Source organism: Hemitrygon akajei, chromosome 10 (assembly GCF_048418815.1).
Source record: "Hemitrygon akajei chromosome 10, sHemAka1.3, whole genome shotgun sequence".
Lineage (NCBI taxonomy): Eukaryota > Metazoa > Chordata > Chondrichthyes > Myliobatiformes > Dasyatidae > Hemitrygon > Hemitrygon akajei.
Genome location: NC_133133.1, coordinates 50,065,763 through 50,083,967, shown reverse-complemented (window position 1 = coordinate 50,083,967; position 18,205 = coordinate 50,065,763). Strand labels below are relative to the sequence as shown.

Sequence of the window (18,205 nt, the reverse complement as noted above, 5' to 3'; positions counted from 1 at the left end):
TGCTGTGCTTCACAAAAGGTTGCCAGGTCCAACAGATGAAGAAAGAAGTTGGGTTTCCTTCTGAACAATAGTTTAAAAATAATAGGAATCATGATTTTTTAAATAATTATTACATTCATAGCTGGGTTAGTAAATAAAGCACCAGGGGAAACCATTACTGGTTCGATCTTCCTCACGGGAAATAGTTTAACATTCAGGCATTAAGGAGTAAATTATGAAAATTAAATCAGTGCTTCAAAAATAGAGACTGGAACAGATTTTGGCTTTATTTAACATGCTTGCTGCATATTGGTTTACTGAATGACCATATCAAAAAGATTGATACAAAGATTAGTACGGGAAAGTTGCTTGGCACAAAGGAAGTTATCTGTTTGGCAGGTGTCATTTGTTGAGTAGTGAATTCCAATCATAGTTGAATCTACATGGGGCATAAGGGAAAATGAAAGGCGTCACCCTTTCACCCTTGGTATGATGCTGCAGGTTCTGGAGTCTGGTTACACTGCAGATTAGCAGAGGCTGATGTGAGCCTTGGGGAGAGGGTAGAGAGAGAGGAAGGTAAAAGTCAACTGCTGTGTTGGAAAAATCTGTTCAATGAAATGGCCTTCAAAACACATTTTCTAGAATCAGTAACTGAAGATGAGGCCTGGTGTTCACACTACAGTATGGTACCTATTTTTAAACTGGAAGACCTGTGTTCAAATTGTTTCGTTGACCGGCATTTGCAATTAGATTTCCTAAAGAGAACCAGCTTGACTGGTCTCAGCATGTCAAGCCTAATCAGTGAGAGAAGGTGGGAGGGGGATTTGTTTAATAATCTCAGTGGCAAGTCTTAGTGCTTATTTATTAATTTAAGAGCCCATTTAACAGTTACGACGTGGAAACTGTCAATATAAAGCCAATTTGTATTGTTAGGAATTCTAATCCCGAAGTACGCTAGTGCTTCCAAGCAACACAAGATGTTACTGATTTTAAGTTAGAAGCTGCAGTAGTGGCGAAAATCCATTGCTGACCTCCGTCGGTTGCATATTTCTTTCATAAACGGAACCATTTCCAATACTGTTGTGTTTTCTCCCTAGTGCAGAAATTCTGCTGCAGTCCCCAAAGTCCCCATGCAGCGGCAGCCACCCAGAATCCGGTGAAAACCCCGCAGTCTAACGTTCCCGTACAGCCAGGGATGCTTTGGCATCTGCACGAAGCAGTTCCAATGGATTCAGTGCTGTCAAACGAATATTCTTAGCAGCAGATTCCTGTCACTCTGACATTTCTTTTGTGCCGAGCTAAATTTACGAGTTAAATGGAATCATTCGTGACCGACGATTCCAGTCTCACACCCAATCACGGTTTTACCTGTTCTATTCAATGCAGTGTTTCACTCTCCAGTTTATTTCTATTTACAATGCTAAATCAATGGCGTATTGGGCTTTACAAGAAGAAATTAGAAATGCACTTAACTTATTTAATCATTTGGAAATACTTTCCGACTTCGTGGTACAGAGTGTGATAGGAACTTGAGTAAAGTATAGCACCATACTGAATCTGGTTTTATGTCCGTGTTTGAAATGCAGGACGTTCTATAATTTTGCTTAAATTGTCCCCGTTTACTAAACACGTGCAACGGTTTACTTGAAAGCAGAGCCACTCCTAAATAATAAACGAATATCACTTTGATATATTTAAAGTATTTCATACTTAAATAGGGCCAAATAATGTGCTTATATGAATTTTCCAATGTTAATTCGGGGTTTAAGAACAAAAATAACTAAAATGTCTTAAAGTCTATATGCTTTGATACCATTTGGGCGATCTCTCTCTTTGTCAGACTGATGTCTCCTAGCGATACCCAGGGAAGAAACGTTCCCTCCTAGAACCAATAGGTTTTTAATACTCTTATTCACATACTGCTCCCTCGGTCCGATTTCTAAAATTAACCCAATTCTAAATGTTATGCAAGTACCCATGTTCTCCGCGTTATCGAAGACACAACAGATCTTTTGGCGTGTACAGGTCAGTGTTTTCCAGTACAAGCTTTATTAAATCAGGGAACGGGATAGAAATTCGTCAGCAACCATTCACCTAGTTTCTTGTACTTTTAAAAAATTTGGAGTTGGGCACAATGCAGGATTTCTGTTCACGCTTAAAATAACAGTTGAAATAACATCGACAACTTGTTTCTTGAAGGCAGCCTTTCATTTCATCTGGTAAAGGCCGTGCGATGTCACATCACTCTTTTCACCGGAAAGTATCTAGAAAAAACTCCCAAGGAAAATAAAAATTCCAAGATTAAATTTGGTGGAAAGCAGCTGCGCAGGAAACCCAACAGCACGCAGGTTAATGACTTCCACCACAAACATGCAGGAAATCCGGCACTACGAGGGTTAATGACTTCCACCACAAACTTGGCAGTATCCCAACCCTCAAAGTGTTGTTTGACTGTTTCGTTATAATAACCTTTGGATTGTCATAGAGGACAGGCCGGCTGCTTTACAATTGCACGGCTCACTGTGAGGTGGAGCAGGAAAAAAAACTGGCCCCTCCCGCTCGACCTACGGAGTGCTGAGGTATGAGACGTGAGCCACATGATCAGCTGATCTCTTATCCATTTAAGACAGAGCTTCCCACAAAGACTCCCAGCTACTGAGAACTGAACAGCCATTCAGCGAGCACTGAAGCACACACACACACGCCTCCTCTCGCAGCGGCTGATCACTCTATAGCAACTGCAAGTTCATACTGAAGACACAGAGGAAAGAATATGAACGTCAAGTTCCACACACTCGTCCTCTTGGTCCTCTTTGTCTCTCTGACCCTTGTATCTGGAGGTAAGTGGTTTTCTTTAACCTTAGGGTATTAAATTTTTACTGGGAGAAACTGGAGTAAAGTTAATCAGGGGCATTGTCGATAATGACAATTTTTTGAAGTAACACCTGTTAGAGATTATGAGCAGAAGATAATTTAAACATTTAGTACAGCTAATGAAAATTGGAATGGGAATAACATGATTCGTCAAATCATAGATAACTTTTAATTCAATATTGTCTTTGATGTGCAGAAACTGCATTTAATTCCAAAGCAAATTAGAAAATAGAGATGATACTCCCCGTATGCATTACATATTCCTGCTATTTACAGTGATTATGAATTCAAAGGTTATAAAATAATTGTACATAATGATTGATGGAGTGATACTTAAACCCTAGACTTCATTGAGCTGTTTATCTGCATCATGCTGTGGGAGCTGCCCTGGAGAACAGTGACTGTTCAATTTAATTTTAAAATGTGATTTGTTTTCAATAATTTCACAAGTAAGAAAATATTGTTATTTAAACCAATCCCACGTGATGTCAATTATAATATTGTCCCTTGTCATTGTTTTTTTTAATATTAAGCCTATTTTTTTAATACCATGTTTACTCTGAAGGGAAAAAAAACTTGCTTATTTTATGGTTCCATTCAGACCTTGACATTCCCTGGCTGTGGAATGGAGTACTACAGGAGATTGTCTCTGTGTGATATGTCAACATTTCACTCTTGCTCCCAATGTAATATTAACAAAAGCAATTCTTACATCAGATTTGTATCAAGGCAAAAACAAAACATTTTTATCTGTATGTTTATTCAATAAGGCATTATAATGCAAGGAAGCAGCTTGAGACTAGACAGTAACAATATTAACATAATGGCAGAAATACCTTCTTTGGAAATGAAGTTTCAATGGTTCTGTGTGGTTCTTTGACTTGAGTGCTAGACTGCCTTTCAGAGAGTTATCAATACCAAACCCAGTCTCAGCCTACACTTGCTGTTCATTTGTCTCTGTGGTCATTTCCGCCTTTCACAGCTGGTCTGCCAGTTAATTTACAGTATTTTCATTGGCCTTGACAAATGCCAACAGCTCCAAATGGAAACACAACATTTTCCAGTTTAAGTGGCAGTAAGTCTAGGATCTGCAAGTGATGGAAGAGGGATGCTACTGCAGATGTCAATACATTGCATTGCTAGACTATGGACATTTGGGGAATTAACCCTCAGGGCTTGTGGGACATAGGCAGCTATTAGCGTCTGATGCTGTGACCTCTGTCTGCTGTTGGAGGCCTTGTCACGACTCCTGCCACATTGCCGGAGAGCGGGGTGTTTCATGTCAACAAGAATGACTGTGTATTGGTAAGTGTGGGTGTGGAGAGACTGTGGGTGGTGATTCCAGAGCTGATGGCGCCCAGGCCACACATTCTGCCCAGACTAAAACAAGCCTCCTCTTATGAAGAACTTGGTACTTTGACTGGAGGTTAAGTATACAGGGGTAATATTTCATTCTTGGGATGGACCCGTTTGGATTCTGATTCCTGAGCTTTAAGGAATGTTTTCCATCACAGTTACTCCTGAGCATCAAAGTAGGAATATAAAGTCAAATGCGGAAATTCAGAACTTCATCATGGATTTCAAGTGCTCCAAATTGGATTAGTTCTGACACCGATATAACGAACATGGATCACAAATTGAGGTCTAAGCAAAAAAAAAACAAATTGCAGATCCGGAAACCTGAAATAAAAATGGAGATTTCTGGAAATGAGATTAGGTGACATTTTTTTTTTAGAGAACAAAATGTAGTTAAAGGTCCTACCAGTTAGTGGATTAATTGGTCTTGCAAATTGTCCTGTGATCAGGCTAGGGTTACATTGGAGGCTGCTAGGTGGTGCAGCTCTGAGAGTCTATTTCACGTTGTATCTCAATAAAGGAATGTTTTTGATTGATAGGTTATCAGCATGAAACATTAGCTCTGTATACTCCTGTGTCTGTCCTTACTAATTTGATGGGAATGGGTTGATTCTTCACTTCTACTGCTGTAAGCTTGAGTAATTTAAAATAATGCTGCTAGTTTGCCTTGTGTAACTTGACATGAATTCAAGTCACATGATTTAAAATCCAAAGCCAAAACAATTGGATAGGATATGGTAGAGATGAAAGATCTATTGTTTATGACAAGTACAGTGCATGGATGATCCTAATCTAAACCATTAAATCTTCGATGCACTTCGCCAGTGCATTGTTGAATACACCTGTGGCTTCTCAATGCATTGTGCAATAAGTCTTGAGACACTAAAACATTTTTTGGCGTCTCAATTTTTCTTCTGTCCTCCGCAGCTCACTCTATTTGCTGGCAAACCTAGAAACACCATATAATATGCCAGCCCAATCTGACCAGCAGAACAGCTCATTCAAACTTTAAGGTGCCATGCCAGAGTTAGTTGCATCAACAGTTCATAGGAGACCTGCATAAACTTGGAACAAACCCTAAAACCTTGACTTGTGTGGTCTTATCATCTTGGTATGTTAATTTCCTTGCTGAAACCTTTGTGTAAGCTACAACATTTACAATTTTTGAGCACAATTGAATAGAATTTATTTAAATCTAACATCCATCCCACAACATTTTGCGCTCAATTAAAGTTGCTTGCTTTTGTCTTGCTTTATTCTTCTGTGATATAAAAGGAAAATATCTTTCCCAATTATTGAGGGGTAGAAAAGCCACAATGTTTTATTTGCTTTTTTTAACTGCTAGACAAGAATGAATACTAGTAAGGGTCAGCAGGTTAGATTGTTTGAGCTGATAACTAATCAGTACAGAAATGTTACTGTGATAGGGCAGATGAACATTGATGGCCAGTCAAAGCACTGTGAAATATTAAGAGCACCTGCCATCAAATTCCATTGCGAAAGCAAGTCTATTCAAATGGCTGGGTCTCCTTAATATTATCCAGCTTCCCCACCCACATCTACTCAGCAAAGTTACAGGGTGAAGTTCTAGAGGGGGGAGGTTAACAGATGTGGAGGACCAAAGCTTCTCTTAACTGGGTCCAAAAGTTCAATCCCTCTCCTCCTAGCACCACTGGGGAAGAATTGTAATTACCTTTGGGACCCTCCACTGATATTCCAGCAGATTTATGTCAGATACTATAAACACATGGTGGTTAGATTTGCCTCGGTATCTTAATTGGGAGAAAAACCTGATTCGCATATGTTTGAGGTTTGTGGATATCCAAAGAGCTGAGGGTCGTATCTAGGGTCACTTGTATTTTAACTTGCATCCTGCCCAGTTCCAGACATAATTATATTTCCCTATGTCTTTGAGATGGACAATTTAGTAAGGAAGAATGATTGCATCTATAAATATTACAGGTACTGGAAAGTGCCTTAGCTGATATAACTGAGCTGCTGTAGTAAAAGCACAAAATGCCGTGAGCCCATAAATTATACAAGCGGCTGAGGAGCACTTTGATATCAACAATTGCAAAATGATTCATGATTTGGGCACTATGGAATAGATTTGTGCGTCTAGGTGAGTAAATAGTTACTACTAGATGATCTAATTTTCTATATAAACATGAACTGTTATTGCAATTTGTAGTTTAATTCGTGCTACTCCTAAATCGGAGGTGTAGATGACATTGTATTTGAATACCTGATGCATCCTTCCAGTTGCAACGTTGTTCAGTCTCCAGCTCTGTGCCCCAGTTATTTGCAGATATGCTTGCATTTCAATTTCTAATAATGGCTTATCTGCAGAATACTCTAAATTGCAGCAATATATTATATTTTTCATTTAAATTCTTTACAAGGCTTGACAGATTTGCTCCATACTTGTTTCAGCTTAAGTATGTGGCATATTTTGACTTCTGATTTCCTCGGAAGATATTATTATGTTATTCATATCCTTTGAAAAGAGCTTACTAATTAGAGGAAGCAGTTCATTAAGTCTAAGCATTGAACCTGTGGGTGAGTTTTGGTAACACTTTAGGCTGAGGGTCATTCGTTTATTTCTAGATTATTTTTAAACAAGGAGTTCATGCAGTTTGTGTATTCGATGATAATAGGTTCACTACAAAAGCATAATCTTTGCTCTTATACTTTTAACAGGCCTTAACGTGCTGGTACCAGCCAAATCAAACACACTAGGATTTGTTGATAAAAGTTTGAATGTCAGAAGCATTGTATAATATTTGGAAATTAAATCAGCATAGTGGGACATCTCAATGGTTTAATATGCTGAAGCAGGAGGCCGCATGGTCCCTCAATTTCCCACTTGCAGACCCCAGTTGATGCGGATTGGCAACAACATCCCCTCCACACACAACTTCAGCACAGATGCTTAGCCCCTGCTCTGTTCACTTTATACTATGTTTGTGTGGCTCAGTACAACTCTTAATTCTGTATTTAAGTTTGCTGACAATATCACTGTTGACCAGATCAAATCAAAGAGCAGATTATCGTCTACAGAGGGAAGAAGCTGTCAGTCCTCGTGAGGGGATTGGAGAGGGTCGGAAGCTTTAAATGAATTGGCATTAACATGTGAGAGGATCTGGCCTGGGACCAGCACGTTAGAGTCATCACAAAGAAAGCACAACAGTGCCTCTACTTTCTTAGAAGTTTGCAAAGATGGAGTTTGCCACCAAAATTTTAGGCAATCTTCTGTAGATGCATAGTAGAGTGTATCCTACCTGGTTGCATCATGGCCTGATATGGAAATGCCAATGCCCAGGAACAGGAAAGGCTACAGAAAGTGGACAATGCAGCTCAATCCATCATGGGCAAAACCCATTGAGTACATTTATGTGGAGTGTTGCCACAGGGAAAAAGCATGTGTCATCAAAGAGCCCCATCATCAAGACCATGCCCTCTCTTGATACTACCATCAGGCAGCAGGTAGAGAAGCCTTAGACCCACACAATCAAGTTCAGGAAGAGTTATTACACTACAACCATCAGCCTCCTGACCCAGTGTGGATAACTTCCTTCAACACTACTCTGAACCAATTCTACAGTATGTCCTACAGTCTTGCTTTCAAGGACAATTTACAACTCATGTTCTCAGGATTATTTTTATTTGCACAGTTTGCCTTTTGCCCCTTGATGTTTGTCAGTCTTTCTTTGTGGATAGATTTTCATAAAATACTATTTTCTTCTGTAAGTGCCTGCAAAGTAATGTATCTCAAAGCATATGGCAGTTTGCTTTGAACTTTGAATGTGGTTCAAAAACTTTGGGTCAGGTTAACATATGCAACAGTGTCAGAACAGTTCTTGGCAGAGTAAGACCAGGAGGTGAAAAGCAACCATTCACAGTTCTGATTGTGTTTCTGGGTGTTGTTTAAGGATTTGGTTTTTTATAATTGTGAGCCTTGAAATAGCCTATGAATGATGAGCAGGGTTGTATGTGCTGGAATCTGCCATCAGATTATTTTGTTTAAGAACATTTAGTCCATGCAGTAAAAATTGGATTTTGGATGAGTCTGCTCCAAAACCGCAAATAAAACATGTAGTATCATAGCCAAACTCCAAGGAAGCTTCTCAAGAAAACTCCTAAAAGATTAGATTCTGCATCAGCGTTTCTTTACCTTGTGATCAGAGGTGAAGTGTTGATTGCATTGAAATAGTGCAACAAGGGGCCAACAGGAGTGAGTGAGTGAGTTAAAATCAGATAGTTCTATCCTGGAGAAGGACTCGATGAGGTACGCTGAGCCTGAGCTTGTAATCTGATGTCTTGGTTCATAATCCCCACTGACTTTCTGCTGCACATGAATGGACACGACATAATCCCCACTGACATAATCCCCACTGTCTTTCTGCTGCACATGAATGGACATGACCTAATCCCCACTGTCATAATCCCCACTGTCATAATCCCCACTGTCATAATCCCCACTGTCTTTCTGCTGCACATGAATGGACATGACATAATCCCCACTGACATAATCCCCACTGTCTTTCTGCTGCACATGAATGGACATGACATAATCCCCACTGACATAATCCCCACTGTCTTTCTGCTGCACATGAATGGACATGACATAATCCCCACTGACATAATCCCCACTGTCTTTCTGCTGCACATGAATGGACAAGACATAATCCCCACTGTCATAATCCCCACTGTCATAATCCCCACTGTCTTTCTGCTGCACATGAATGGACATGACATAATCCCCACTGACATAATCCCCACTGTCTTTCTGCTGCACATGAATGGACATGACATAATCCCCACTGACATAATCCCCACTGTCTTTCTGCTGCACATGAATGGACATGACATAATCCCCACTGTCTTTCTGCTGCACATGAATGGACATGACATAATCCCCACTGACATAATCCCCACTGTCTTTCTGCTGCACATGAATGGACATGACATAATCCCCACTGACATAATCCCCACTGTCTTTCTGCTGCACATGAATGGACAAGACATAATCCCCACTGTCATAATCCCCACTGTCATAATCCCCACTGTCTTTCTGCTGCACATGAATGGACATGACATAATCCCCACTGTCTTTCTGCTGCACATGAATGGACATGACATAATCCCCACTGACATAATCCCCACTGTCTTTCTGCTGCACATGAATGGACATGACAACTGGAGGCAAAAGACCAGGCCAAATAAATGATCAAAAGCAATTGGGTAAATCATGAGGAAGAGGTTTTGCAAAGGCCTTGTGTTTAAGAAGATGTGGTATATGGATCAGCTGTCTTAAACCTTGTGTGTAGAAGACTATACCTGGGCTTCCTTGGTGAATAAGGGAAATAGAATAAACATGCCTGTTTGTCTACCTCTGGATAGCATTTACTTGTGTCTGGTAGGAAGAAAAGGAAAACTGGGTTTCTTCTATCGATCTGTTAGTTAAAATTTTCATCCAGTTTCTGATGTATGATTAGATCCTGATTTGTATCATCAAGCAACACTAACTTTAACTGACTATCTTGTTCACGTTCCCCAAAAAAATATAAAATAGAAAGGATATGGGTAGTTGAAGCTTTAAGGTGAATTAAAACCCCAGTGGGCTAGTTCCTGCAAAGTGCTTGGTTAAAATTGCTTCTCTGTACTTTACAGTTTAGATCTGATCAACTTTTTAAAATATAGTGTTATTCTGACTGGGGAGGGCTCCATGCCGACTACCGAGTCACATGATGCAGAATGTTTGTGAATGGGGAGGGCCCCATGCCGGCTACTGAGTCACATGATGCAGAATGTTTGTGAATGATCGGGAGGAGTGGAAGGGCTATTGCCTGTTCTGATGCAGTAAGCCATTCCAAAACATCTACACAAGTTGAATGCAGTGCAGTTTTGGTTAACTTCACAATGTACTTTCCTTTCAGATACCAGACAAAAGCAGATTTTTTTTTTCTTTCTTTCCCCTCTCATGGAATTTGACTCCCAAGTGAATTCTCAGTTTTAAGACGGGAGAAGTGATTATCTTAATCTGGATTGTCAGGGAGATGATTGGGTAGGAGGGAGAGGAGGTTTTAAAGATGTTATCATTTAAGCTCCAACTAGATACTTGGGAGATCAATCAACAGGACTTGCTCACCAGCGGAATGAGCCAGACATGGGGTAGATCTTTATTGAGAAAGGCAAAGTGGACATGCTGCCACTATTTCTTTCAGAAGCAACTGAACAGAAATATTCTATCCTGTAATTAGTGAAATGAATAAAACAAATGGCTATAATTATTAATTTATAATCTTGTTCTTATGCAGACATGTTGCTGCAGTCCTCCAAGAATTCTGCACATATTTCAAGCATTCCCCTGCAGAGGTAGTTCACTCTATTTTTAGTTTTCTTTTAAATGATGTGCAGCTAATGGATTAACAATGCCCATGACTTGAATTAAGTGCAGTTATTTTCTGCCAGCCTAATAAAAGGGGCTGGATCATTTCTGAAAGGAGCAGTCCACCTATTTCCACAGCACCTGGGCCAATAAGTAAGCTCTACACTGTACTCTGGATGTAGTTGTCAAGGAAATCATGTTAGGTGATGAGACATGGGGATAGTTATAGTATCAAAGGAAGTTTAGAACAGAAGACCATCCTGTCCATTCCAGTCAAGAAAGAACTACAGAGCTCAATTCCACTTTCAGTGGCCATCCAAGTTTCAGCTCTTGACGATGTATCTAGGATCTCTATAGGTATGAGGGTGCCTACCTCTACCACTCGTTCAGGCACTCAGTTTCCTGCTGATCTTTCCCCCTTATCTTTTGGATATTTTCCCCTCCAAAGGCATTGTCTTTCTTGTTCATTCTAACCATTCCCCTCATAACTTCATACACTTTAATTTTGGCCCTCAATCTCTACTGATCCAAAGAAGACAATCCAGCATATTGAATCTTTCAGTTTGGTAAATTGGTTTATTATTGAGGTATAGTAGAAAAGCTTTGTTCTGCAAGCCTTTCATACAGGTCATTTCATTGCAAAGGTGCATTGAGGTATAACAATATAGAATAAGGTGTTGGTGTTACAGAGAGCAATGCAAACAGACAATAAGGTGCTAGGCCATGACCAGGTAGATTTTGAAGTCAGCAGTGCATCTCATCGTACTAGGGAACTATTCAACAGTCTTGTAACAGTGGGATACAAACTGTCCTTCAGCTTGGTGGTATGTTCTTTCAAGCTTCTGTATCCTCTGCCTGATGGGAGGAGAAGGAAGAGATAATTGTCTAGGGTGCAAGGCGTCATTGATTATGTTGGTTGGTTTACTGAGGCAGTGAGAAGAGTAGGCAGTGTTCATGGAAGGGAGGCTGGTTTTCATAGCAACAGGTCTTGTAGCTGAAGCATGGCTACGTAGTTCCAGTCTAGGTAACTTTTGAGAAGGGACTTTTGTTTTTACTTGCAGCTATTTTGGTTAACAGAAACACAACATGGTTAAGCTCAACGTCAAAAGGGGAATGAAAAATCAAAAGGGTATTGGAGCAATTTTAGCTGAGATAAGTGATCTGATCTGGTCTCAACTACAAGGCAGAAGAGGTAGTAAACAGATCAATAAATTGGGAAATCTTCAAATACAAATTAAATATTTCTTCTAGGGAAAATGTTAGTAACAGTAACTCCATAGATAATTTAAAAGAGAACTGAAATGGATGAGTTGTATCAAAAGTAAGTGAAAAATATTAAACAGTACAGTAGTAGATACTGATGTTGGACTGCTGCAGACACTGCATGGGCCCTTTTGCCTGTTTATATGTTTCGAATTCCCCAATGCATAATGAATTTTAATGAAAATTATAGACTTTACTATGTGGGCCTAAGTCTCCAATTTTCATGGCAGTTGCAATGCAGTTGCAATGTCTGTAGTGAGATGCTGAAGATGTTCTATAGGTCAGTTGTGGAGAGCGCCCTCTTCTTTGTGGTGGCGTGTTGGGGAGGAAGCATTAAGAAGAGGGACGCCTCACGTCTTAATAAGCTGGTAAGGAAGGCGGGCTCTGTCGTGGGCAAAGTACTGGAGAGTTTAACATCAGTAGCTGAGCGAAGGGCGCTGAGTAGGCTACGGTCAATTATGGATAACTCTGAACATCCTCTACATAGCACCATCCAGAGACAGAGAAGCAGTTTCAGCGACAGGTTACTATCGATGCAATGCTCCTCAGACAGGATGAAGAGGTCAATACTCCCCAATGCCATTAGGCTTTACAATTCAACCGCCAGGACTTAAGAACTTTTTAAAAGCTATTATTAATGCTTTTTGAGATAGTGATTTAGATGCATATCATATTTTTTACTGAGTTAAGTATTGTATGTAATTAGTTTTGCTACAACAAGTGTATGGGACATTGGAAAAAAAGTTGAATTTCCCCATGGGGATGAATAAAGTATCTATCTATCTAGTGGACATGTGATATGTTATGCAATTTGTAGACTTCGAATTTATATTTTAAAATAAAATTATGATCACATAAAAATATGTGGATTAAAGCAGTAAACTGATTTGCTGTAGACAAGTTCTGCAAAGCTGAGAGATTTTTGCATATGATTATCTAAGTTGATTAAGGTATTGCAGTGTAAATAGATTTTCAAGTACTCATCTTGCTACTCATCTTTGTCAAGTTAATTTAAAATGTCTCCACTATTAAAGCTGCATAAGATGTGAGGAAACTTCTGAGATTGATTGTGTCTATCCATTTAAGGCAAGGGTATGCAAATATCAGACTTTTACCAGCCAATCATTTGTTTCCTACTGAGTTACAGTAGACAGTAATTGTAGCCCACTAAGTTTTGAAAACTTTATCCCTTTTTTTAAATGTACCAATACAGGGCAGGCTACTGAATGATGTAATGACTAACTCTTCCTCTTCCCAATACTGTACTAACTCGGCAATGTGGTTGTGTTCAATTTGTCCCTCATGAAATGCTATGGGGGGGGGGGGGGGGAACAGACTTGTGGAATTTAAATTTTACAGGGAAAGCGTAGGCCATTTTAAGCACAGGAATTCATTTTGGTTGGATACAATTTTAAGCAATATGAGCTTCGGTGCCCACATTTCCTGCCATGAACACTAATGCATTTACCCTTGGGGTGTATCATTTGCCATTTTAGAGGTTGTTTGTTGCTGCCTTGATGGGGAGGTACCTAAATGTAACTGGTGCTGGGTCTCTATTTTCTATCCCACCCCACTGCTGCTATCTCCTGAACGGAAAATGATTGGTGTATGTGTAGAACCAGGAAACTGGTGAAACTTGAAGTATATTAATAGATGTTGATCAGGAGAAAGTGATTAAATATTTTAGTGGATTTATTTCTGGAGTGTCTAGTGTCAATACTGAGTTAAAAGCAAGATGAGGCATGTAGCAAATGGGGGCTCATCAAATAAGAAATTGTGACAAGCAAAATCTATTTGCTTAGTAATTTTAAATCATTTGAAAGCATAGGGAATAGAATACACCAAAACCCAGGACAATTTCCTCTTAGGTAAAAGGTAAATAAGCAAGAAAATTGAGTGAATAGGGGATAATCTCATTCAGATTTCATGCATAAGATCATTCGGTTTCTAGCAGAACAGTGGTCACCTGAATTGATTGACAAGAGAACTCTAACTGGACCAGCTCTGTGTTGGAGTTGACCAGAAATGGTTGGATGTACCAACCAGCAAGCTGCAGTAGACCATGCAATTGTTGAATGCTGCTCAAGAATATACAGTAAATTTAGCCCAAAGTCTGACCAAGGGCTAAATTCCTCATTATCAGTACAAGTGACACATTCAGAATAACAAGCCAATACAAAGTGATATAGGAATTTGTAGCAGACACAACGTGTCTAGGTACACATGAGTATTTTGTATATTTAAATAAAACCTTTACTTGGACCCCAAGTGTATTGAATGTGACAGAGATAGACCTGACAGTGAGCTTCATGTGGGGTGCTTTTTTTTTAAAAAAAATGTGGGGAAAACAGGAAGCTGCAGTAGGCACCCTGTGGAGGTCTTACCTGGGCAGGTATCGACCTGAAATTTGGGGGATGATCATCCCTGACAGAACAAGTTTTTAGATTTTTAGATTTTTTTATTTAAAAAGAAAAGTTGATGGCAAACAGCAAGGTTTTATAATTTGGCATGAATATTAAGATTTAATAGGGAACAGCCAGACAGTTGTTGCAAAGAACAGTACTCAATGGAAAATAAATATTTAATGTCAACTGGGAAATTAACATATAATAAGAATATTGCAGTTTGTATGGCTAGAGGAGTCAAATATTTTTGCATGGAAAACAAACTTTGTGACTTGTTTAGCAAATTCATAAACATAGATGTTAGAAAAATCACTTTTTAACCAAAAGCAGTTCATTATAACTGAAGATAATTTTATTCCCAGCAATGATGAGACATTCCAATGTGAAATGTAAATGATTTTGTTGGAGGCTGCTGGCATTAGCGGAAGTGTAGATTTCCAGTCAGTGTTCGTCACTAATTCTTGTGAAGAATTATTACTCTTTGAACGTAGCCTAACCTTGTGGTTTTAAAAAGCTTGTGGTTTGGCAGTTTGTCTTGCAATTTTTTTTTAAGTTGTTCTACCACATACCATGTAGCATTGATAAAATTTGGTTAATAATCAATTTCAATTGTTGGCAAAATTCATTTTGCTTTTGCTGTTGGGTGGAATGATAAGCACTGTAACTTAATCTGTGAGCTTCACTACTCAGTTATTCTGGCTGTTGAAAGTTTGCATGAATTTATTCTGGTCTTGCCTACTTCCAATTTGTCAGACCTTCATTCTCAACTATGACTAATCTTGCTTATTCCATTCCCAGGGCCAGTTGCCATCCTATCAGAAGGATCAGCACTGGATGAGGTCAGCATCAGGACGTATGTACAAAAAGTAGGCAGAAGGCCCAACCAAAGACATCTTTCATTGAAGAAATACAGGCGGCTGAGACCCCGACTGTCTCACAAAGGACCCATGCCCTTCTGAGTCAGGTAAGGGAAGATATAGTGTAACAAAGCACGAGCTTCATTTATTGATTGAGCAATTTATTCATTTTTGCAAGACTTGGCCAATGATCATTAATTTTGCCACAAATTTTCTGTCTTGGATTAATGCTGTTAATGAGCACATTGTAGCCATGCAAAAAGCAGTGCAACATGAGGTACGGGTAATCCTTTGCACAGTACTATCCCATATTTGTCACAGGTGGGGTGAGTGGGGGGGGGGGAAGAAAGTATGAAATGCAATTTTACAAGTGAGCTGCTTGAAAACTTTGGATTGCACACAATAGGGCTGAAATAATAAAATGCACATGCTCTCCACATTAATTTGAATGCATTGTTTGGGAGTCAACCTTTTTGTCTGTAACTGACAACTGATCTGATAATAACTGTCTAAAAATTTTTTTCACGGAATGTCCAGTTGCTGCTCCAGTGAGCACATTACACTGCAACGCACAGAATGGCTAAAAAAAACTGAATTAAGTGTTCTACAACCTTTCATGTTGCCTTCCTTTCAGCCATAACTTTGAAAACATTGTTCCAATCTGTGGAATATTTATAATTGATCTAATATTTGAAAGATAAACACAAGGGCTGCCAATTCCTTAATTCTCTGAATGGAATTTCCAATATCCAAGTTCTAAGTAAATTTATTATCAATGTTTGTATGTCACCATATACAACCCTGTGATACATTTTCTTGCAGGCATAATCAATAAATCCATAATAGAATCTGTGAAAGACTACACCAACTGGGCTTTCAACCAGTGTGCAAAAGATGGCAAACTGCAAATATAAAGAGAGAATAAATAAATAAACAATAAATAGAAAACATGAGATGAAGCAACCCTGAAAGTGAGCCCATTGGTGGGAAAATGTTTCAAAGATGGGGCAAGAGAAGTTGGTGAAATTATGCCCTTTGGGTCAAGAGCCGGGTAATTGAAGGGGAATAACTGTTCCTAAACCTGGTGGTTCGAGCGTGACCTGAGTGGTGGGGGTCCCTGATGATGGATGCTGCTTTCCTGTAACAACATTCCATGCAGATGTATTCAATGTTGGGGAGACATTTGCCCATGATAGACTGGGCTGTATCCACTTTTTTTTTAGGATTTTTCCATTCAAGGGCATTGGTGTTTCCATACCAGGCTGTGATGCAGCCAGTCAATATACTCTCCAAAACACGTCTTTTTGAGATTTGTCAATGTATTGGGTGTCATGCCGAATTTTTGCAAACTCCTAAGGAAGTAGAGGCACTGCTGTGCTTTCTTAATTGCATTTGCATGCTGGGCCTAGGACAGGTCCTCTGAAATGTAACACTGAGGAATTTAAAGTCGCTGACTCTCAACACCTCTGATCCTCTGAGGACTGACTCATGGACCTCTGGTTTCCTCCTCTTGAAGAAAATAATCAGCTCCTTCGTCTTGCTGATTTTAGAGGTTGTTGCTGTGGCACCCCTCAGCCACATTTTCAGTCTCTCCCCAGCCCCCCCCCCCCCCCCCATATGCTGATTGGGCCTATGACGGTGGTGTCGTCAGCAAACTTGAATATGGAATTGGAGCTGAGATTAGCCATACAGTCATAAGTGTAAAGTGAGTAGAGCAGGGGACTAAGGACGCACCCAGTGCTGATGGAGATTGTGGAGGAGATGTAATATAAAGTGCTTGTCCCAAGTTGGAAGTTAGCATGACCTGCTAAGCTTTATAGTTACTATAGATTTAACTGCAATGCCCCACATTCCTATCCCTGATGTTCTCAAACTCAAAAAAGCTGATGCCATTCTTAACCTTTGGCCCTGACAGGAAGTTTCATTCTATTCAAAAGTTAAACTTTTTTTCTCACCAACACCCCTCCCCACCCAGTAAGTAAGCTTAATGTGTTTAGACTTGAAATTATTTGGTGCTTTTCATAACATGGAACATTCTAAAATGCTTTACTGTTGTAAAGTAGGAAATGGGGAAAAACCAATTTGTGCACAACAGCGTGATAATGAGAAAGTTGTTATTTCTGAGTGTTGATTGATGAATATACTGCTGTTCTTTAAAGTTCAAAATAAAATTTATTTTGAAAGCACGTGTATCTTACCATATACAACCCTGAGATTGATTTTCCAGTGGGCACACTCAGCAGATCTATAAAATAGTAACTATAACAGGATCAATGGAAGATCAACCAGATCCCAGAAGGTAATTAACTGCAAATGTAAATATAAATAAATAGCAATAAATAACGAGTCCTTAAAGTGAGATCATTAGTTGTGGGAACATCTCACTGGATGGGCAACTGAGTATAGTTATCCCCTTTTTGTTCAAGAGGCTGATGGTTGAGGGGTAGTTACTGTTCCTGAAGCTGGTGGTGGGAGTCCTTCTACTGTCATTATACTGCCATTGGATCTGTAACCTGGCAAACTAGACAGGGATTTAATGCCTCGTTCATATGTAGCACTGCCTCAGTATAGAGCTACTTATTAGATTAAATTAGCAACCTACTTTCTGTTCTAGTTTTCATTGAGTCAATACATTTTGGGAAGTCAAATACTAATGGAATGTGTACAGTAAATGAAAGAACTTGGTAGCACTGAAGTACAGAGAGGCTTTCAAGTGTATACAGCTCCTTATAAATGACAATACAAGTGGATAGGGTAGTGGAGAAAGCAATTGGCATGCTTACCTTCATAAGGTGAGGCACTGGCCATAACGTTTGAGCTACCTTGTTGCTGTATACAAAATATTGGTCAGGCTACACATGGAATATTGTGTACAATTCAGGTTGCTGCACTTCAGGAAGGATATGGTAGTGTTAGAGTGTAAAAGATTCACAAGACGCTGCCTGGATTGAAGGGCAGTAGCTACAAGGAGATGGTGGGTTTATTCTCACTGGAGTTGATGAAGCTGAGGGGGGACCTGAAGGAATTAATCAAATTAAGGTAGTATTCCTAGCATGCAACTAATCTAAAACTAGAAGGCA

General features: G+C 39.5%; 1 long non-coding RNA gene across 1 annotated transcript in view; it reads left to right on the top strand.

Annotated features, from left to right (window-relative positions):
• The first annotated feature begins 2,581 nt into the window (after nucleotides 1-2,581).
• LOC140734375 (uncharacterized) overlaps nucleotides 2,582-18,205 on the top strand; it is a 32,945-nt gene continuing 17,321 nt past the window's right edge. The window contains exons 1-2 of the long non-coding RNA XR_012100530.1: nucleotides 2,582-2,819; nucleotides 15,067-15,232. This is a non-coding gene — a long non-coding RNA (uncharacterized lncRNA). The remainder of the gene's footprint in view (nucleotides 2,820-15,066; nucleotides 15,233-18,205) is intronic.